The following is a 23675-nucleotide window of genomic DNA, read 5'->3' on the forward strand; positions in this document are numbered from 1 at the left end:
AAATCTTTATATAATAATGTTGCAAGGCAATTACAAAAGCCCAGTGTTGTCTGCTTCAAGTGTGGAAGAGCAGGACACTTCAGTTGGGAGTGTCATCAGGCACATTGGCAGTCCAAAGCAATTGGTCAAGTAGTAAGAAGTGACCAGGTGAAACAGACTACAAAAAGCAATGTGGGGAGGAGTGAAACTCCAGTGAAGGCTGAGATTAAACAACCTGAGTGTTTAGCTACCAGTGGAAATGTAACTTCAAGCAGTGAGTGGCTGAGCAGTTTGGAGGCTTTTAAGCCTATATCTATGAGGGTACAGTGACAACTCCAGGAGGAAGTGTGCAGGTACCAGTCAAGGTGTTACGTCATACAGGGAGCAACCATAGTGTGGTAGCCTGTGGTGCTCACCCCCAGTTGGAGAAGAATCTTATATATATTTTTACAAATATTACTGCTGTTCGCCCTCGTAACTTTTGATTGTAAAAATATCAGCCTGACTGAGACCGGGAAAAGACATTGTCTATATAGGTGCGTCTTAGTTCAAACCTTAACGTCCGTTGGAGAACGGGATAGGTAAGTTAGGCCTTTTACCCTATAGGAAAATTTCCCTAGGGTTAAAGCGAATCAGCCTTAAGAATAGGTGGTCCTAAGGTCCCCCTTTTCCTTCCTACCTGTCTCATGGCGAATGTTTTGAATACAAGAACGTGGACACCTGGGGTGATTGTTGTTGACCTAGGCCGGTCCGAGAACTTCAGAGAGAACCAAGCTTTAGGAGAGATAACACGTCCAGTTGGACCTCTTTCCCTTTCTTTGTCTATTATTCTATTAGTGAAGTGAAGAAACAATTAAAAGAACTCCACGTCGGTCGTTGATGCCACAACGGTCGCCCTAAGGTAAAGTCGCTTTTTTGTTCAAAACTTCGCCCATTCTTTTATCCTTTTTTCTGTATTTCAAATTTTTTATTCCCCTTCAGCCACCACTTACGGTATATGTGTTCACGAAGTCTAGATTAAGTCAAATTATTTTATTGTTAGCTTCAACCCCATTATTCCAGTAAAATACCTAGGATTTAGGTAAGCAAAATCAGGTTAAATCTCGATGCTTTGATTGCCTCAAGGTCCGAATGTTTGGAAGAACCGCTATGTTTAAAATCAAATTCATCTCAAATATTCTTTGTTAAGGTTAATAACCCTTAACTGGCGACCTTTAGCTAATTAACGTCTGTCTTTGAGGTTAACTTTTGGCTTCAAGTGACAGGTTACGTGTAATCTTGGTTTGCAGGGCCGTAAAAATTACGTAAATTGAATAATACATGATCAACCAAGACCTCCCACACGTAACATTGGCGACCTTGCGTAGAATCTAAAGTACATTTTAGAGAAAGAATCTGGAGAAAAGGAAATTAAAATTACATTAATTCCAAAAAATAAAAGTCAGATATCGAACTCCACTCGCCCGAAGAATGGACTGCCTAGCAAGACCCTGTGCAACTATTGCAAGAAGGGGGGCCACGCTGAAGCTGAGTGCCGATACAAACTCGGCACTAATAAGCAGCCTAACCCTACCAGCCAGAACTCCGCTCCCGATTCATCCGCTCAGCCCTCTCCTCCAACAGTTACTGCAGGCCACCGAGCCCATCCAAAAGGCCGTAAAAATTCCTGTGGGGCTGCTAGCCACTACAATGCTGGATCTCCGGCCTGTCCACATCATGTCCCCGCCACCAAATTTGTCAACCTAATCAGCACTTCATTTTCTGCTGCTGGTCACCGGATCCTTTACTTGAGAGACTGGAAACCCAGTTCATCTCGGTGGCCCTCTTCAGAGCATTAAGCCTGCCAGTGACCCTTCCGGTCACAGTAGACAATAGCGTTGGCAGACATTAGCCTGATCACTAAAAGTGCCAGCCAGTGCCATGGTTGACGAAGAAACGCGGTGGGAAATGCAGTGGATAGAGGGCCACACCATCACCGTTCCTACTGTCCAACTCCAGGTTATGACACCTTGGGGCACGATACCCCCACCGCCTTGGCGTGGTAGGTGCAAAAACGGCCAAAAAGTGGTCTTCTTGTTGGGTCGGGATCTTCTCTGCGGAAGCCCGTTACCAACGCACACCCCATATATAAAAAACTCCTCCACAGAGGCCACATGTAAACCTCTCAACCATGACAAACCTCCACCTTCCGCCCACCAAAAAGGAAAAATAAAATAAATTATTTCAGGCCTAGCCCTCTCCAATTTATTTTTAGTGGCTGGCCCACCAAGAGGTCCTCCCCCTCCGCGAAGAGATTCAGGAGGAGCAGTACCGCTGCAGGACGTGCAAGCGGGCAGACCACTCCACAAATTGGGAGGGCTGCCCAAGCAAGCAACGTTCAGCCGGACGACCGAACAAAACTCTAGGAGAGGCTACGATCTGGGCTGGGTTAGGAATCTCTGCCGCAGCCAACCACAAGTCGTCCATACAGGTAGTGCACCTCCGGACCCCTTGTCAGGCATGCCTGACTCAACTGCTGCCAGTGCCACTTGCGAGCACTGAGCAGTGCCAGACTCCCGTCCGCCACGGACGTTGAGCTACCAATGGAAAAGGCCCCTATGCCGGGTCTAAATCATGAGGCTTATCCTCCTCCGGAGATTTAGGATTCCCCATGCAGTTGATCATCGCGACTGGAGAGCCTCCAGCACCCGAAACTTCTTCTGTGCAAAATTTGAATCCAGGGGATGAACCCTGGAGGATCGAAATGGTACCCTCCCTTGGAAGACCAGGAACTGGCATCCTCGGACGCAGAAGTCGAGATTGCTCTCGCTCCGGAAAAGCAGCCGAGTATGGAGTCCTCCAGAATGATGTTTTGCAGTTGCCCTGACTTCGCGCCCGCTAGCCTTCTGGCCTGTTGATTTTGAGTCGGTGCTCTCATCACCTGTGTTAGGCCAGCTACTTGATAGGCCTTGGAGGAAACCAAGAAGAAGAAGAAGGGGCGGAAGAGAGCCCAGTAGTTGCGAAGTTATAAAGCTCATCCTGGCACTAGTGCCCTCTTGGCACAGTCTTTTTAACATCTAAGAGTGATCCTGGCCCCTTGCCCAGAGGAGGTAGCCAGTGTGATCTCTTCCTTTCATCAATGCATAGCCTAGGCCACCTTAAAGTACAGTACATCAATTTAGTAACCTTGTTCCTTCCACTTACCACCGAGCCCGCAGTAATCATGTAAGTAGCATAACTAATTTCAGTAATCTTAACTATTGTGAAACGAGCCACGATGCTCGTGGACACGCATGGCCTAAGGCCTCAGTGAGGCACCCATTTATCATATGAGGCAACCTCATGAATTAACTAGTAAATTTTAATTGTATTAAACATAAACCATGTTGTAATTTAGTTAGAATATTAACTCTTATGTTGGTGCTACGGTCGGGTTAGGATAGGTTAGGCTAGGGAATATCATAGAATGTACCACTAGGCTAGGTCTAAAACACATCATGATTGTAGGAGGTAGCCTATAATAACCGTGAGCACCTTCTAGTACTATTAGAATTAGGTTAAGTAGTGATTATAGCTCATATCCTATCTAGGGTTAGGTAGTTCTGTAGCTAGGTAGGCTAACCAGGACTAATCTGCTCAGGGAAGGAGAAGTAACCCACGAGAGGCGAACAGCTTGTTAGTATAGACCTTCACGCCCGAAAAGGGAGTGAAGGCCCTCTTAAGGGGGAGCTTTTACAAATATTACTGCTGTTCGCCCTCGTAACTTTTGATTGTAAAAATATCAGCCTGACTGAGACCGGGAAAAGACATTGTCTATATATCAATAGTTTCTTAGTTCAAACCTTAACGTCCGTTGGAGAACGGGATAGGTAAGTTGGGCCTTTTACCCTATAGGAAAATTTCCTATCAGCCTTAAGAATAGGTGGTCCTAAGGTCCCCTTTTCCTTCCTACCTGTCTCATGGCGAATGTTTTGAATACAAGAACGTGGACACCTGGGGTGATTGTTGTTGACCTAGGCCGGTCCGAGAACTTCAGAGAGAACCAAGCTGGAGAGATAACACGTCCAGTTGGACCTCTTCCCCTTTCTTTGTCTATTATTCTATTAGTGAAGTGAAGAAACAATTGCAAGAACTCCACGTCGGTCGTTGATGCACAACGGTCGTCCTAAGGTAAAGTCGCTTTTTGTTCAAAACTTCGCCCATTCTTTTATCCTTTTTTCTGTATTTCAAATTTCCTTTGTTCCCCCCTTCAGCCACCACTTACGGTATATGTGTTCACGAAGTCTAGATTAAGTCAAATTATTTTATTGTTAGCTTCAACCCCATTATTCCAGTAAAATACCTAGATTTAGGGTAAGCAAAAATCAGGTTAAATCTCGATGCTTTGATTGCCTGGCGTCCGAATGTTTGGAAGAACAAGTTATGTTTTAAAATCAAATTCATCTCAAATATTCTTTGTTAAGGTTAATAACCCTTAACTGGCGACCTTTGGCTAATTAACGTCTGTCTTTGAGGTTAACTTTTGGCTTCAAGTGACAGGTTACGTGTAATCTTGGTTTGCAGGGCCGTAAAAATTACGTAAATTGAATAATACATGATCAACCAAGACCTCCCACACGTAACAATATATATATATATATATATATATATATATATATATATTATATATATATATATATATATATATATATATATATATATATATATATATATATATATATATATATATATATATATATATATATATATATATATATATGTTAGTTATAATAGTACAACTGAATCACGAAAATATGGAACGTGATGAATATATAAATAAGAACAAAATCCACGAAGGAAAGCGAAACGCTTGAGTATTGCGATGCCTTTCGACTGTCGTCCTTTACTTAGCAGACCGAAGAAATATAAAAGCAAGTTTACAAAAAAAGCTTATATAAATGACAGATGGGGAGATTACAAAGCAAAAAATGTGTACCTGAAATCCAATACAATTGAAGTATTAGTAGAACTGCTAAAAGAGGGTTAAATATTTAAGACGTTTTAAACCAAACGATTAGATCCTTTTCAGAAGCAGGGACAGGACAATTAAAAGATTATATAAGGAGGTGATTGAGTACCAAAAATGCTAGTACAACAAAATAATTATCTTTTTGTAAACAATGAAAATATTTGCAAGATATGCATTTTTACAAATAAAAAATTATATTAAACATACGAGTACATAGAAAATATATTTAAGGTAACTGATTTGTAATTAAGTTAGTGATTTTATCTTTTTAGGTCATTCTTGAACGTTTTTCTAATACAGGGTCCAGATAATACATGCCAGGGCTAGGGTTAAAATTACACCTGGAAGTAAAGCATAATAGTGGACTCCAAGAGATTTCTTGAAGAGAAATCTGTCGATCTGGCAATCACTGTAGGCCTACTTTCAGTTCAATTTATCCATGAGTTTTTTCACTTAAATGAATGAATATAGCATTCGATGTTTGTCCAGTTTTGACTGAATAATTATGTTGATTTTAATACATACAGCTAAACCTTTGCTAGATTGGCCAATATAAAAGAGGGGCTGTCCAGTCATGGAATTTTTAAGAAATGTTGTTGTTTTCCTTAGGGCCATTTTTATTAAAACGTATCAATCATGCAAGGAGAGCAGAATAAGTTCATTAAAAAGTTGTGAGGTAAAGTCAAAGGGCATCACTTCAACAACATTATAAAAGCCAAAACATTTCCTGGCTCGAGCTCACTTCAATTACCTGAAGGAAAACATCTCACTTACCACTCTACATCTAATTCAAATAAAAATTACTGGTTCCTCAATAAATGAAACTCTGATATAACAATTTTAAAATATTTATTTCTAAATTCAAAGATTATACATTACTTTAACAGTCTCAGAGAAATTCCTAATTACTTGAAAACAAAGCAAAATTGGAGTAAGTCTGAATTAATCATCAGTCAAAATTAAATCTGAAATTAATTTATTAATTAATCGAAAATTATTCAAGTAAAATTTAAGTTGGTTAATAATGGATAGTGATTGAGAAGAGATACAAGTAAATTAATTTTCACGTGTTAAACAAAATAAGGCAACTAAATTAATAAAACAAAATGTGAATGCAAAAACACAAAAATACACTCTGCGGAAAAAAAATATAAAAATGTAAGCCAAGCATTAAGACAATAGCAAACACACCAGCATATATATAAAACTCTCCAAAGGTAAAGTATAAAACACACAACATGAAAAAAGCATTAAAAAAAAAAAAAAATAGAATAATTGTATATAACATACCATAAATTTATTTTAGTGCACTAAAACCAATGATTATGAAACAGTACTTGGTACCAGTTTCTCCACTTTTAGGCCTGTTATTTTTATTAATAGGCGCTGTTACCTTCACTCAATAAAATACACTGTTCAGATGACTCAGACACATTTACTAAGGGATTAAACAGTTAAAAGTTACGAGTGACCATTAACTGCAAAAATATAAGTAGCGTTGGCAGGACATTTTCAGAGAGAGAGAGAGACTGACAGACAGTACAGAGATGAGAGAGACAGACAGACAGAGTTTTTAGAGAGAGATTTAACAGAGATCTCCCCTTCACTCGGTTATCAGGCTCAGAGTGACCCTCTTTGTATTTATTACATTCTTTGGAAGGAATACTATATACAAAATTATTTGAGTTTTGCAGGCTATTCTTAATTAGTTTATTTTTCAAAATCTTCTTTTATTTAAATACTAAGTTAATGTCAATAGTTTTTAAAATGGCCACTGCAGGGTAGAAATAAAGATGAAATGGCAAACAGAAAATATTCTTCAGTTCTTTGTTAACGCTGGCTGGATTGTAACGTATTTTTTGCTTTATTTTTATAAAGTTCTAAAATATGGAAGGTAACATAATGAATCTCCAATTTCATCAATAATTTAAACTCTTTTTCCGAAAATTGAGGACTTCAATTTCTAAGAGCTCTAAGATACATAAGGGAAATGTTGACATCTTAATTTGTTTAGCATGGTTAGAGTAAAAAATTAATATATGGCAAATTATTCACAAGTTTCAATATATTTTAAAACAAAATGAGAATGTTATTTTTAATAACTAAAATATCCAAAAATGATATACAATTATTTTCTTCATATTCTATTGTGAATTTTATGGACGGTAAAAGATTTTTAATTGTATGCAAGAAATCAGAGATATTTACATTCTCTTTTACAATACAAAAACAATAGTCTACATATCTAACCAAAAACACCTCAGAGAATAAATTTCTTGGAAAAAGTCTAGACTCATAGAATTTCATGTAAATATTAGACAAAAGTTTCGAAAGAGGGTTTCCCATAGTCATACCAAATATTCGTTTATCAAAATTACCATTGAAAGTGAATTTGAATTTTTCATACCAAGGGATATCAAATTAATAATGACATTGGTAGGTAACTCTAGATTATACTAGTCCAAATGTTGTGATAAATATTGAAGTAAGTCATCAATAGGAACTTTAGTAAATAAAGATGTCACATCAAAACTGGTTAATTTGTCAGCGCTGGGTAATTCAGTATGGGAAAGTCTAGTACAGAAATCAACAGAGTTTTGTAAATGAGAATTTGAAATAGTACCCAGAATAGGTGATAGTAATTTAGCTAGATGTTTATAACGTTTATATCAAATAGAACCGGCTGAACTGATACTTGATGAGCTTAGACGTGCAATCTTTAGTTACCAAAATCACGGTGATGGAGACCATTCATGTTTTAAACAAACGTTTTGCAAATCAGGAAGCATCTTGTAATCATGTTGACAGAACCATTTTTGAAACAGCTTTTAGAGTCACCCACGCTGGACGCGGCCTTTATCTTAATAATGGCATTTTATTTGGATCAGTTAAAGGAATGGTTATGGAGTCCCCACTGGACCCTATTTTCTCCAACATCTTTTTGTGACCCTGGAGAAGAGCATAATGGAAGACTAACCCCTTAGGCCCTACCCACTATTTTGTAGGAGATGCGCTGACAGCACGTTCGCCCTGTTCTGTTTCCAACGTGAGGCAGAGTCCATATATAAGGTTTACCTTGGAGAAGGAGGTGAATAACAGGCTTGTCTCCCTTGAGATTGTTTCCAGAGGTAAATCAAGTTTGTACAAAAGGGTGTATATAGGAAAAAGACATTTACTGGTTTGCGAATTAATTTTGATAGTGTCTCCTTCTTTCATTTTCATCTAAACCCTATTTTAGCCCTCCTCCACAGGAGTTTTATTCACTCACCAATTGGATTAGCTTCCATAACGAGTGATCCTTTTTGATAAAATATTTTAGTAATAGCTGTTTTCCATCACGGCTTTTTTTCTTTGCAGATAGCTAAACAAATTTTTACCCGTGAAAATGGTTGAACCACCCACCCATACTTAGAGTGCCGAAATTGAAAAAGCTTCCTTTTCATGCATAATGATACCTTCTGAAGAAAATGAAAGTCTGTCATTCAAAAGGTGTTTCCTGCATTTACTTTGAGAATTATACTGAAAAATCCACTAACAACTGGGTCCCTGTTCAAGTTCAAAGACTTGTCCAGTCCTCTACTTTCATTCAGCTTTGTGCATAAATATTCTTGCTTGAGATGTGAGAGAACTGGTGGCAAGTTGTCTCATCCTGAGCAGTCATACATAAGGATTCAGTCAAAAATTATAAGACTTACATTGATAGCAATCACTGAGTCAGCCTGCCCACATCTGAGGAAGGAAGGAAAAGCCACCCATGCTTTTGCTAAAGCATAGCCAAATTGCATAAGGTACGTCTGGAATTGAAAGGAATCTACCCTTAAGCTTTATTCTTTATCTCGAGACTTCATCTTTCATTACCCTTTTCCTTGTTATCTACAAGTGCAGTGACATTATGTCAAGTGTCCCTTTGACTCAGTGAATTAATGATTTAATTCTCCCTTTGTCAGTGATATATATATATATATATATATATATATATATATATATATATATATATATATATATATATATATATATATATATATATATATATATATATATATATATATATATATATATATATATATATATATATATATATATATATATATATATATATATATATATATATATATATATATATATATATATATATATATATATATATATATATATATATATATATATATATATATATATATATATATATATATATATATATATATATATATATATATATATATATATATATATATATATATATATATGTATCTACCGTTTCACTTTGCAAGGTGTGAGTGGGTACAGAGAAAACTTAAGTAATAGCTATGCAAAAACATTACACCGTTCGAGAAAATAAAGAAAGAATATGAATGTCAGAGAGCACTGAAAAATGCTCGGTATTTTCTGGCCCACGTCTGCCTTTCATAACTAGGACGCATTTCTGGGGAACCATCTGCGGTACTTCAGCGAAGCATAAACTCTGCCTCATGTTTGAGGAGTGGATGCGTGTAAACAAGTCAGCGTTTATGCATGCATTCGCACTCACACAAACACACACTATAAGCGATATAAGACGATCAAATAACATTTTGGAATTAAAATAATTTTGACCAGAGGGAAAAGACTGGGAACCAATAAAGTAAAATCACGACGAACGGGAAATACAAATAGTGTTCATTCGTGACTCTTCATTTTCTAATTGATGGTTATTATGTGAGAGAACGTCAAATGGTAATTTTTTATTGGTCTGCTAAACTTGACCATGAAAAAAACTGTAGGACGCTGGTTTTTTAATATTTAAGTATTCGATTACCATTAAGACATGATGTCATGCTTCGACCCCATGGCACTGGCTTTTTTGAAAATGCTTATTTAAAAAAGCTCTGAACAATTTTACAATATTATTTGAAAGCTGTTTCTAATTCATTTATTTCTTTCCGATAAGAATCAGAATAAATTCTAATTGCGCATAACGTTTTATTTCTAGTATGGCTTATAAGGTTATACACTACCACTAACCCATATCCATAAAAATGTTCTTTTAGAAATGTCTGTATTTACATCAGGTGGTGTTGACGGTGTCGCTAACAGTCAAACACATTTATCTCATTTTGTTAGAAAGGATGGTCGGCGAAGATATATGCTTCATACTAATAAACAACGTTACAGAGTTATAAAGCCCTGTCATATTTTTGCAGGGTCGTTTCTGTATTCACGAGAGAGAGAGAGAGAGAGAGAGAGAGAGAGAGAGAGAGAGAGAGAGAGAGAGAGAGAGAGGATCCTCTTAATTGGAGTGGTTGATGGAGTCGAGTTTTGACATGGTGTCACTGAGTTATGAAACTGCTGATTAAATTTGCAAGAGTATACCCACCTCGAGCTAATATCCTTCATAGGCAGACAGGCAGTCAGACAGCAAATTGAGAGAGGCTAAAAACACAGTGGAAATATTAACCGAATTATGGTTTCAAATGATTCCACCAGGCTGAACTTCATTCCAAGCTTTCCCTTTAATACTATTTGGAACTACTTTAGTTGAAAAACATTTTACATCGCACAATCGTATTTCGTTCATGAGTATTCCATCTTCGAAGCGAAATCGGGAAAGAAAATGATCGCACCTTTATTTAAATGTTTTTTTTTTTTTACTTTTTTTAAATGCTTTATAAAAATGTCATATGTCTGACTAATATTTGTAATGTTTGACTAAAATTTACGTCCTACCGAGCTTGAGTCTTGTCCTATACACAACCTGATTGTGTTAAAGTTTCATCCAAGTATCTCAGTGATGAGAAAGGTAATGCATAATTTGATTAATTTCTCTCAAGATACATTATAAGCTCAATTAAAGGTAAAAGTTTAGGATAAAATAAATAAACTTATTTGGGTAAAATAAGCATATTTAATATAATATTATTTACTAACTTAATCATAATCAATCAACGCTACTCAAAACTTCCTTCACCAAAATTCCTAAATTAAAGTCTATATGACCAAAGTAGATTTAATTGCTTTGTTTAAGGACTCAAAATAGATGCTCTTAGTTGGCCAAAAAATTCCTTTTGGTTGTATTCTTTTCCCTTTTATAGAGCTCGGTAATGATGACCTCCTGCAGTTCCTTTGCGTCTTAACTGAGAGCTCAAACCACTTTTGTGCTTGTGAGTTCATCAGAAAGTCATGTGAACCGTTTAGCAGAGATTTGTTGATGACTGACTTGTTATAATCCATTTTTTTAGTTTCCATTAATATTTTAGTTTTTCATTGATATTCTCTCTCTCTCTCTCTCTCTCTCTCTATCTATATCTATATATATATATATATATATATATATATATATATATATATATATATATATATATATATATATATATATATATATATATATATATATATATATATATATATATATATATATATATATATATATATATATATATATATATATATATATATATATATATATATATATATATATATATATATATATATATATATATAAATATATATATATATATATATATATATATATATATATATATATATATATATATATATATATATATATATATATATATATATTTTACATATACATATACTGTATATATTTTTTTCTGGCTCCACTTGTCTTTATTAAGCTGGCTTGGACCTCATTACAGAACTGTCATGATAAAGATCGGTTGGCTTTAGGGCTAAATAAACAATATTTATGAACGTTAATGACTTTTCCTCCTTCATAATAAAGAACTCTGAATAAATAATTGAGCTCACGAAGTAAGTAATGGGCCTAAACTGATGCATAAAAGGTTGTATTTATCACATTCTATTAAAAGGAAAAGAATTCAAGGCAGCTGGAGAAATTTAGGCAAGCTTCCTCTATATCATTTGATTCATGTGACACGTGACTCCTAATTCTGGGCCACATCCAGATCTTTCTGTTATGTCTAATAAACATTACTTGGAATTTCCCATCAAAATGTGTCATGAATGATCATAGGAACAAACATTCCTCCCGACAACATTGGGAAATGGTCATTACAGAATTAGTGAGCAAGAAAGAGTTGCTCGGATAAATGGTGGTTTGTTCCCAGCACCCATTTTCATCGGATCATTGCATTTCCCCTGCGACAAAAAAATAAATAAATAAATAAAGAAAAAAATAAAAAATAAAAAACGATAGACCGTTATGATGTTTTTTTTTTTTTGAGGACCTAGTACATAATGCCAGAACTAATTTGATTTTTTGTTTTCTATAGAAGAAAACTATTGTGCCGGCTCTGTCTGTCCGTCCGCACTTTTTTCCGTCCGCCCTCTTTCCTGTCCACACTTTTTCTGTCTGCCCTCAGATCTTAAAAACTACTAAGGCTAGAGGGTTGCAAATTGGTTTGTTGATAATCCACCTTCCAATCATAAAACTTACCAAATTGTAACTCTCCAGCCTCAGTAGTTTTTATTTTATTTAAGGTTAAAGTTAGCCATAATCTTGCTTCTGGCAACGATAAAGGACAGGTCACCACCGGGCAGTGGTTAAAGTTTCATGGGCCGCGGCTCATACAGCATTATACCGAGACCACCTAAAGATAGATCTATTTTCGGTGGTCTTGATTATACGCTGTAGCGGCTGTACATAAAACTCGATTGCTCCTAAGAAACTTTGGTGCATTTTTTACTTGTTCTGCTCAGCAAATAGTGTTACTCTTCCCTCATGTAGTGAGTTCTGTAAAGAGGAGCCATTAGGTAACTCATCTAAGATGAAAGTAACTATTGCCGTTCATAACTTTTGTCTGTTAACTCATCGATGCCACGACGATTACACATCAGCAGGGAGGTTTTACATCCCACATACGGTATATATATGGCTTCCTTTCCCTTCCACAGGCATGCTGAAAAACACTGGTTCCTTTCACAAGGCCTTTCTGTGCCCAGGAAGTCAGCAACAATAGGAAATTTGCCCAGGTTTTTCTTAGTAAATTCACGCACACACTCACACACAATAAATAAATAAATGAACAAATAAATAAAATAAATAAATAAATAAATAGATATTTAAAAGAAATAAGTAATACACACACACACCACACGCACACACACACACACACACACACACACACACACACACACATATATATATATATATATATATATATATATATATATATATATATATATATATATATATATATATATATATATATATATATATATATATATATATATATGCATGTATGTATGCGTATATGCATAGAGTTGGCTCTTCATGCGATGAATAATATCTGCAAAGGCAAGAAATTGTATGGTTATATGAAGGGGATAAGCGTATTATTACAAGACAATAAACAAATATCACGGCAATAAGCAGAGCTGTAAAAACATTAAAAGCATCATTAAAACTGTTCAATCATAATATAATTTTTTCCTGCAAAGATTTTATAGTCTTTTCCATTTTTATTTATACACTTTTTCGAATAAATTAACTTTTTAGTTTCTTTATATTTATCCTAACTTATATCTTTGTGCATTGATATCTTTCATTTGGTTACGTCCCTTTTAATTACCTCATTTTTTTTTATTCAACTGTTCAGAAATTCATGATAGGTAGTTGATTCGATGACATTACTAAATCGTATTGCTGGACTGAATATCAATGCTACAGACTCTCCTGTCGTGAATTGCCCTGATTTATGAGGTAATAATTAATCTCCTGATTAGTTTTGTGATTACTTATCTGAGTGGCAGACGTCAATTGAAAGTTTGATTCATAATGCTGTTGGTACTTGTACGATAATATTTATATCTCATTAACTATTGTTTTTTTTTTTTTTTTTTTTTTTACCATAACTCCTCTACCTATTTTTATTCTTAAACGGGAAAACATGTTTTAATCAAATGTCTCCGTGATTAAATAAGAACTGAAAGAGCATTGAAACTGTTCCAGTGCAATCATCCTTCTTACCTTTTGTTTTGCGACAGGAAATTCGCTTCCATTTAACGTTAAATATCATTGAAGGTGCGAAGCTTTTCAGAAATGAGGTAACGTTGAGACACCCTTGGTGCAAAACCTATATTTAGGTCTGTGCGTGTTATCTCTCTCTCTCCTCTCTCTCTCTCTCTCTCTCTCTCTCTCTCGCTCTCTCTCTCTCTCTCTCTCTCTCTCTACGACAAGGAAGTAATATTTATCAAACATTAATTACCACCGAAATTTAAAGGTATTGTACCTAAATGAAGATGTAATCTTTTAATTTTTTTATTCAGTTCTTTGCATGCAACAGATAACATGATTATTAGCATAATACCCGGAGAAGGTTCTTTTACCTGTTTAGTCTTACATAACACACTTAATCGTTCTCTGGTATTCTTTGCATTGGTTATTGAGTACGATATGTTATTTATACGAAACAAATAGGCTCATTGTACTCTGATGGATTTGATTGCGATTAGGCAGAGATATAAACTTAAATAATTGCAATATAGTCAATTTATCATGACTCTTGATTATTATTATTATTATTATTATTATTATTATTATTATTATTATTATTATTATTATTATTAATAATAATATTATTATTATTATTATTGACGTGCATGCATGACATTGATAGCAAGCTCAATGGAACAGAATTCTTGTGTGAAAAAGGTCCTATTATTATTATTATTATTATTATTATTATTATTATTATTATTATTATTATTATTATTATTATTATTATTATTGACTTGCATGATTAGCATTGATGGCAAGCTCCAATGGAAGAAGATTCTTAAATGCTAAACAAGTCCTATTTACCTCTTTAGATAAACTGGCTGAAACAGTGACATAGATCTCTGGAGAAAAATAAGTAGATCAGACAAACATAAGGCTCAGGTGACTGGTATTTAAGGTGGTACCATAGCAACCAGTTAAATGTACAAAACACGTCAGCTAAAATTGCAACAAAGTTTTTCCGTAGAGCCTACTGAGACGAGTGTCGGTATGGTAACTCAGTAGAATAAAAACACCATAGCATAGTTCCAATAAGTTTTAGGCAGGTGTGCAGAGTGTCTATATTTAATTGTAAAATGCTTAGCTTTTTCAGTATTAACAACACATGCTTTTGTGATTTTCATATAACATTAGAATCACATACACTGATTCTATACTTTAATAAAGCTTAAGATTAATGGCGTTCCGCTAAGGGTCTAACTCAAAATTTTGATAATAGAAGAATTGAACCATTCAAGCTAATTCATCAAGGGGCCAAGGTTCCTGGGATGCTGTAGACATTCGGCTCAAGGAGAGAAGTCGTTCTCCTTTCCGGCTTCCGATGGCGCGTATCCAGCACTCATACCATTTCCAGGCATCCATGCCACTTGTAGGCGGTCAATTAACAAGTAAAAAATGCGCCGACGTTTCTTCGGCGCAATCGAGTTTTCTGTACAGCGTATAATACTGTATGAAACTCTCATCCATGGCCCATGAAACTCTCAGCCGCGGCCCATGAAAAAGTGCGAACGGACACACAAATAGCCACCTCAATAGTTTTCTTTTACAGAAAACTAAAATGCATATCTTGCGTACATAATACTAACGAACGTCACGAAGGATCGACCCTTCCAGACACTCTAGTAACATGAATCAAGGGCTTATTCCGCCACCATCAGGTGGTCTGACAACACGTTTTATGAGGCCATGCTACTTTCTGGCTGTCGGATAACATACATTACAAGGTCATGCTACTTCCAGGTAGTATGGTAACACAAATGAGTCATACGACTACCTGAAGGCCTGGTAACTCTTATTATCAAGCAGTCATACCATTTTCAGGAGGTCCGGCAACGTGTATCAAGGAGTCGCGCCTCCTATTCCTTCATTCACTCTGTGAAAATTAAATGGTCGGATTGCGCTGTCCGGTGATTTTCTTTCTTTCCCTTGTCAAGGTTTCAAATTCCTTCTTGCTTCGTTATTTTCTTACCTTTTTCCACTTTTTTTTTTCTTTTGTATAGGGAACTGAGTACATGAGGGAATCAGGAAGCCGTCCGCTTTTGCCACATTACTGTTTGTTGTTATTTTTGAATAAGCTGTCTTTATGCCAGCACGGGCTCTTGCTCATAGAGCAGGCCGTAAATCACTGTTTCAAGTAATCTTTTGATAGAATGACAGACTGCAAAATACAGAGCCCTTGGGCATTATCAGGCGATAATTGTCCAAGTACCGGAAAAGGAGATTGGAATCGAACGTTTTCTGATGCAAAGGGAGATGGAACGGGCAACCAAATGCCTCTAACTAGCCCAGCCCCGAGAGAAAACAAAAAAAAGTAGGAGGAGGGATATTAGTAGCACTCCGACGCGAAGGGAGCAACTGACCCTCCTCTAGACGAACTTGTAACTGTCACAATCAGAGAATTCCCGACCTGGGCAACAGAGGGACAGAGTCAGTGACTTGGACATTCAGTCCGACGATTTTTAATTGTCAATGAGTAAAATTTCAATTATGGCGAAATACCTGGCGGATGTTATGATGCCGTTTAACTAAAGAAAGAAAACCCCCATTGCATAGATATGAAGTGACCGAAATGAAGCCTTCGAAAAGAGACAGAATAGAGAGAAGGTGGAGAAGAGTAATGAATGAGGGTTCATTGGTTCCCTCCTATCGAGGAGTGAGATATTTCCTATGAAGAAATATATGCAATTTTATGTTCTGTTGCATTTGAAGTTGTTATATAAATACTTCCCGAAATCTATTACTGACATGTTTACTTGATTGCGTATCATAAGCCAGTTAGTCGTAACAGTTGGTGGAACCAAGATAGGTTCCAGCAACAGGTAGTCAATAATGGCCATCGAAACACAGTAGGACAGGAAAGTATCCGAAGGAAAATGGAAAGATCAAAATACAGAAACCGCGAACAGTCATTCTAACCTCATGATTCGTCAAGAATATAAAATAATAGTAAATATATATATATATATATATATATATATATATATATATATATATATATATATATATATATATATATATATATATATATATACATACATATATATATATATATATATATATATATATATATATATATATATATATATATATATATATATATATATATATATATATATATATATATATATATATATATATATATATATATATATATATATATATATATATATATATATATATATATATATATATATATATATATATATATATATATATATATATTTATATATATATACATATATATATATATATATATATATATATATATATATATATATATATATATATATACAATTAAAAATGTTTATGATAAAAACATTTAAAAGCAGAAAATACCAATCACAACAGTGATGGTAATTTTAGTATCTATAATACTTATAATCATTGTTCTCCTAGTGAAACGTTTGCCGTAGTGTTCGAGTTTCTACGCACATAGTAAATTACTTCTTGTCCCTGGCGTGCCATGATATATGCCACATAACATGAATCAACAGCATGTGAATTCCGCCGGTGTCTGGGTGATGGAATGCCATTATGCAAAGAAGTTGGGATATTAATAAACGGGTTTTGTAATACAATGGACAGTGTTTCGTATATCATTGAGCGTTAGGAATGGTTTTCCTGGTGAATTATGACTGTGCTTTGAATGAAAACATACGGATGATAAATATAAAAGCAGATCAAACACGAGAATTAGAGTGAGACTGAGAAGAAAACGTGACAATGAAATGAAACGAAACAGACGAAGATAATGATTAAAAATAAAGAAGGATTTTTTTAAACTTTTATTTAAAATTAACAAAATTACAATATTTACATTATTTTAACAATTAAAATGTTGAACACAAGAATTTTTTTTTTACAATTTTCTTCCATTTTTCCCCATACATAATTAACATAAACCATCTCACATAATTTAATCCAGCCCTAAGTAAACAAAAAGTTTCATCTTCAGAAAGCTTCTGCATACGGCTTATCCATATACAATACACATAATTACAAATAAGAAGAACTGCAGAGTTCTTGTATGAGATGGAAAACGGCGTAATTGCAAAGGGATCTGGAGGAAAAGACGTACGAATGTAAATGATTGAAAGTGAGAATGGATTTAACAAAAGATGGCGGGGAGAGAAAGGATGATGAATTTAAAGATTCCATTGGAGAGCAAATGCAGTTATGAAGGATGTTTATTGCCAAACAGACCACAAACGAAAGTGGAAGTTAAAAACAGATACTATAATAAAGGGGTTGAAGCTATGGCTAGGTAGAACATAGGATGGCAAAGACATGATGGGTCTAGGCTAGGGAATACTGCATAGAGATAGCAAGGGATGCGAAGGAAACAGAGAATAAAGAGAGTCTGTGTTGAAGAGAAGTAGCAACAGTAAAGAGGATAAGAAGAAAGGGCGATTGTTTAGGTATAATAAAGGAGAAAGGAAATATTATTCTAGATAATATTGGATGAAGAAAAATCAACGATAGTTATATAATATGGAATGAAGAGAAGTCGACGATGATTACAGTATAGAGATTACGAAGTAGGGAGAATCAGGCAATGGACAGGGTGAATAGGGTCTGGAAAGAATGAGCAGTGAGCAGAAAAATGGCTGGATGAAAGGGAACAGTGACTAGAAACCATATGTGTAATAAAGTAAATATTAATATGTATATGAAGTAATAATAATAATAATAATAATAATAATAATAATAATAATAATAATAATAATAATAATTGTAATGCTTGTATAATACTGTTTAAATTATTTGTGTTAAGTAATGAGGAAGTGAGACGAGAGTTAGTCCGGTGACTGTTTATGACAAGTCTGCACCGGAAAGTGGCCTGGTTTAGACGGTTGTCGATTTGCCGTTTTCCGACATTATATTTAATTTAGATAAGGATACTGATATTGTTTGTACTTTACAACAATATCCTTTCGAAGAATCATCCGCTTGTAAAATGTGTTTCCTGAATGTTACGTATTGAAGATGTTTTTCACACTGAGATTGGTGTGGTTGATCTGGTGGCCGGTAATAAAGTCACAGGGAAAAAAAGTAAAAATTTTGGCTAGGAAAAAAAGTCATAGGAATAAAGTCCCATTAAGTTGTGATGACAATTAAAGCAATTAAATTAATCAAACTGAAAATATTTTGGATCTTTCCTAGATAGTGACCCCCTAGGGTTTTCGGGGGTCGTTATCTAGGACTAATATTTCTTGGGGGTCATTATCTTTATGATATTTACAGTATTTTGTTTATGTATTTACGGTCATCTCCAACGGCTTTTACTAAACACGCCACAAAGGTGGATACATACCAGGTTAAAACCCTTGGGGTCGCCATCTAGGAAAGATTAATGTGACTTTTTTTGTATGACTTTTTTACCTGTGATTTTTTTTACCTGGATTCGGTTGATCTTGATCACTTATCACTTTGCTTTTGAACCTAATAGGAGACGGAAGTCTCTGTAGCTTGGACAAATAAACACATTACCAAGGCATCTTTTATAATGGAAACCCCAAGCTACAACATATGTAACGATAAGTCATCGATGGCTGAAGATAATGGGGCGTAGGGAGAAACGGACAATGAACAGTGAACAGGAGCTGGATAGAAAGGAACGGCGAACAAAGAGAACAGGGTGGATTAAGAGGAACAGTAACTGGAGATTACATTTCATGAGGAGAGGAGATCAACAGCTATAGAGAATGGAGGTTAAGAGAAATGAGCAATGGATAGAGAGAATAAAGACTAAAAGCTGAAGGGGAGCTGTGGATAGAGGAGCTGGGGAGAGATAGAAGAGTACAGGGCCTATAAAGAACTGGATGAGGAAAAACGATTTTAGATTTCTAGGGTAGAGTGAAGCGAATATTAGATAATAAGAATAAGAGATTGTTACACCAGAAAAGGGACCAGAGAGAATGTAGATAGACACGGAGAAAAACGGCAGTAGAGAAATAGGGTAGGCAAGAAAAGAATGTTTATTCAATAGGGGCCGGAGAGAGAGAAAAATTAATAGGCCACAGAGAAAAAGGGTGAGGAATGCCGGAGTGGCAGAGATTGCTGATATGATAAGAGAGTTGAGATTAGGATGGTATGGACATGTGGTAAGGATGAGTGAGGAGGAAGGAATAAAGAGGGCTTGGGTGGAACCTGTTAAGGGGAGAAGGTCGAAAGGAAAGCAAAGGACAAGATGGCTGCTTAAAGTGAGAGAGGCTTTGGGGAAGAAGGGTTTAGATATAGATGGAGAAGACGCATCAAGTCAACCGACCCCTTAGCTTAGGGATCGTGTTGAGAATGAAGAAGAAGAAGGGACTAAATGGATAAAAATAATCTAGGATGGATGGAAGAAAACGATGGCCACGGAGATTGTGTAATAAGAAGGGAAAGAAACAATGGATACAAAGAATAGTATGAGAAAAAGGTTGCAAAAAGACAGAGGTTGGGGAAAGGATAAAAGGGAGAAATAGATTCAGATAATAAGATGTTAGGAGAAAGGAAACAGCTAGAAAGATTAGCTGGTTAAAAGAAGGGAAGAGTAAGATGAATGGCTGACAGGGAATAGAGGGATCATAAGGGAGAAAGAAAACAGCAATTAAATTCAAGGTATAAGGAAATGCACACGAGAAATCAAAAGTAAATGGAAGAGCAAGGAAAATAAGAGTGAAGGTGGAATCAAGGAAAGAAATGAAGACTAAAAAAAGGAAATAAAAAGGAATTCAATTAAAAGGAGGTCTAAGGGTGAAAATTTATAAAAAATTGGAGATTTGAAAAGGGAAGGAAAGCATATTTGGGGAGGGAATAACAGGTAAGGATCTCAATGTGATTGTAGAATAAGGGAATTAGATAAGAAGTGAAAAGTGATTCAAATAAAATGAAGCAATGGAAAAGGAAACTATAAGGGAAGGAAACTAGTCAAATACAAAACACCGGAAAAGGAAATGGAGGAGTTAGGAGAGGACATCAGATAGTAAAGGAAGCAAACAGCGGAAAATAGACAAGATAAGGGATAAAGGCAGGTGACGATTAGAAAGGGAACTAGAGAAGATATGATAACAAGACAATAAAACTGGAGGCAGGACGTTAATGGGAAACGGAAATAGCAAAAACTGCTCCAGGAGAGGGCGAATGATGTTAATGGTAAATCGTTTTTACTTATTCTGAATAAAATACATTGTTTTATTTACAAGGTGATAACTTTGAGAGCACTAGACAGCATAATATCGCCAAATCATAAATGGGGTATATATATATATATATATATATATATATATATATATATATATATATATATATATATATATATATATATATATATATATATATATATATATATATATATATATATATATATATATATATAGAAATCATCAACACACAATCACGTGTGGAACAGAAATAAATTTCTGACTCGTCGGGATTGAACCCAGGTCTCTCAGGTGGAAAGCAAGGGCATTATCCACTGGGCCATACAAGTCTAAAGAAGTTGGAACCTGAGAGCAACTGCACCCAAGGAATTACCTGGGCAAGCTAACTGCTTGCATACCAGCAGTTTTCCCCAACTTCCCGACTCAGCAATGACCCAATAGACAACATTTCATTCGAATTATCCCTTCTGAGTGAATAAGATAGAAATCATCAACACACAATCACGTGTGGAACAGAAATAAATTTCTGACTCACGTCGGGATTGAACCAGGTCTCTCAGGTGGAAAGCAGGGCATTATCCACTGGGCCATACAAGTCTAAAAAAGTTGGAACCTGAGAGCAACTGCAAAGGAATTACCTGGGCAAGCTAACTGCTTGCATACCAGCGAGTTTTCCCCAACTTCCCGACTCAGCAATGACCCAATAGACAACATTTCATTGAATTATCCCTTCTGAGTGAATAAGATAGAAATCATCAACACACAATCACGTGTGGAACAGAAATAAATTTCTGACTCACGTCGGGATTGAACCCAGGTCTCTCAGGTGGAAAGCAAGGGCATTATCCACTGGGCCATACAAGTCTAAAAGAAGTTGAAACCTGAGCAACTGCACCAAAAGGAATTACCTGGGCAAGCTAACTGCTTGCATACCAGTGAGTTTTCCCCAACTTCCCGACTCAGCAATGACCCAATAGAGAACATTTCATTCGAATTATCCCTTCTGAGTGAATAAGATAGAAATCATCAACACACAATCACGTGTGGAACAGAAATAAATTTCTGACTCGTCAGGATTGAACCAGGTCTCTCAGGTGGAAAGCAAGGGCATTATCCACTGGGCCATACAAGTCTAAAAGAAGTTGGAACCTGAGAGCAACTGCCCAAGGAATTACCTGGGCAAGCTAACTGCTTGCATACCAGCGAGTTTTCCCCAACTTCCCGACTCAGCAATGACCCAATAGAGAACATTTCATTCGAATTATCCCTTCTGAGTGAATAAGATAGAAATCATCAACACACAATCACGTGTGGAACAGAAATAAATTTCTGACTCACGTCGGGATTGAACCCAGGTCTCTCAGGTGGAAAGCAAGGGCATTATCCACTGGGCCATACAAGTCTAAAAGAAGTTGGAACCTGAGAGCAACTGCACCCAAGGAATTACCTGGGCAAGCTAACTGCTTGCATACCAGCGAGTTTTCCCCAACTTCCCGACTCAGCAATGACCCAATAGACAACATTTCATTCGAATTATCCCTTCTGAGTGAATAAGATAGAAATCATCAACACACAATCACGTGTGGTAATTCCTTGGGTGCAGTTGCTCTCAGGTTCCAACTTCTTTTAGACTTGTATGGCCCAGTGGATAATGCCCTTGCTTTCCACCTGAGAGACCTGGGTTCAATCCCGACGTGAGTCAGAAATTTATTTCTGTTCCACACGTGATTGTGTGTTGATGATTTCTATCTTATTCACTCAGAAGGGATAATTCAGATGAATGAAATGTTGTCTATTGGGTCATTGCTGAGTCGGAAGTTGGGGAAAACTCGCTGGTATGCAAGCAGTTAGCTTGCCCAGGTAATTCCTTGGGTGCAGTTGCTCTCAGGTTCCAACTTCTTTTAGACTTGTATGGCCCAGTGGATAATGCCCTTGCTTTCCACCTGAGAGACCTGGGTTCAATCCCGACGTGAGTCAGAAATTTATTTCTGTTCCACACGTGATTGTGTGTTGATGATTTCTATCTTATTCACTCAGAAGGGATAATTCGAATGAAATGTTGTCTATTGGGTCATTGCTGACTCGGAAGTTGGGGAAAACTCGCTGGTATGCAAGCAGTTAGCTTGCCCAGGTAATTCCTTAGGTGCAGTTGCTCTCAGGTTCCAACTTCTTTTAGACTTGTATGGCCCAGTGGATAATGCCCTTGCTTTCCACCTGAGAGACCTAGGTTCAATCCCGACGTGAGTCAGAAATTTATTTCTGTTCCACACGTGATTGTGTGTTGATGATTTCTATCTTATTCACTCAGAAGGGATAATTCGAATGAAATGTTGTCTATTGGGTCATTGCTGAGTCGGGAAGTTGGGAAAACTCGCTGGTATGCAAGCAGTTAGCTTGCCCAGGTAATTCTTGGGTGCAGTTGCTCTCAGGTTCCAACTTCTTTTAGACTTGTATGGCCCAGTGGATAATGCCCTTGCTTTCCACCTGAGAGACCTGGGTTCAATCCCGACGTGAGTCAGAAATTTATTTCTGTTCCACACGTGATTGTGTGTTGATGATTTCTATCTTATTCACTCAGAAGGGATATTTCGAATGAAATGTTGTC

This window comes from Macrobrachium rosenbergii, chromosome 1, assembly GCF_040412425.1.
Source record: "Macrobrachium rosenbergii isolate ZJJX-2024 chromosome 1, ASM4041242v1, whole genome shotgun sequence".
NCBI classification, from domain to species: Eukaryota; Metazoa; Arthropoda; class Malacostraca; order Decapoda; family Palaemonidae; genus Macrobrachium; species Macrobrachium rosenbergii.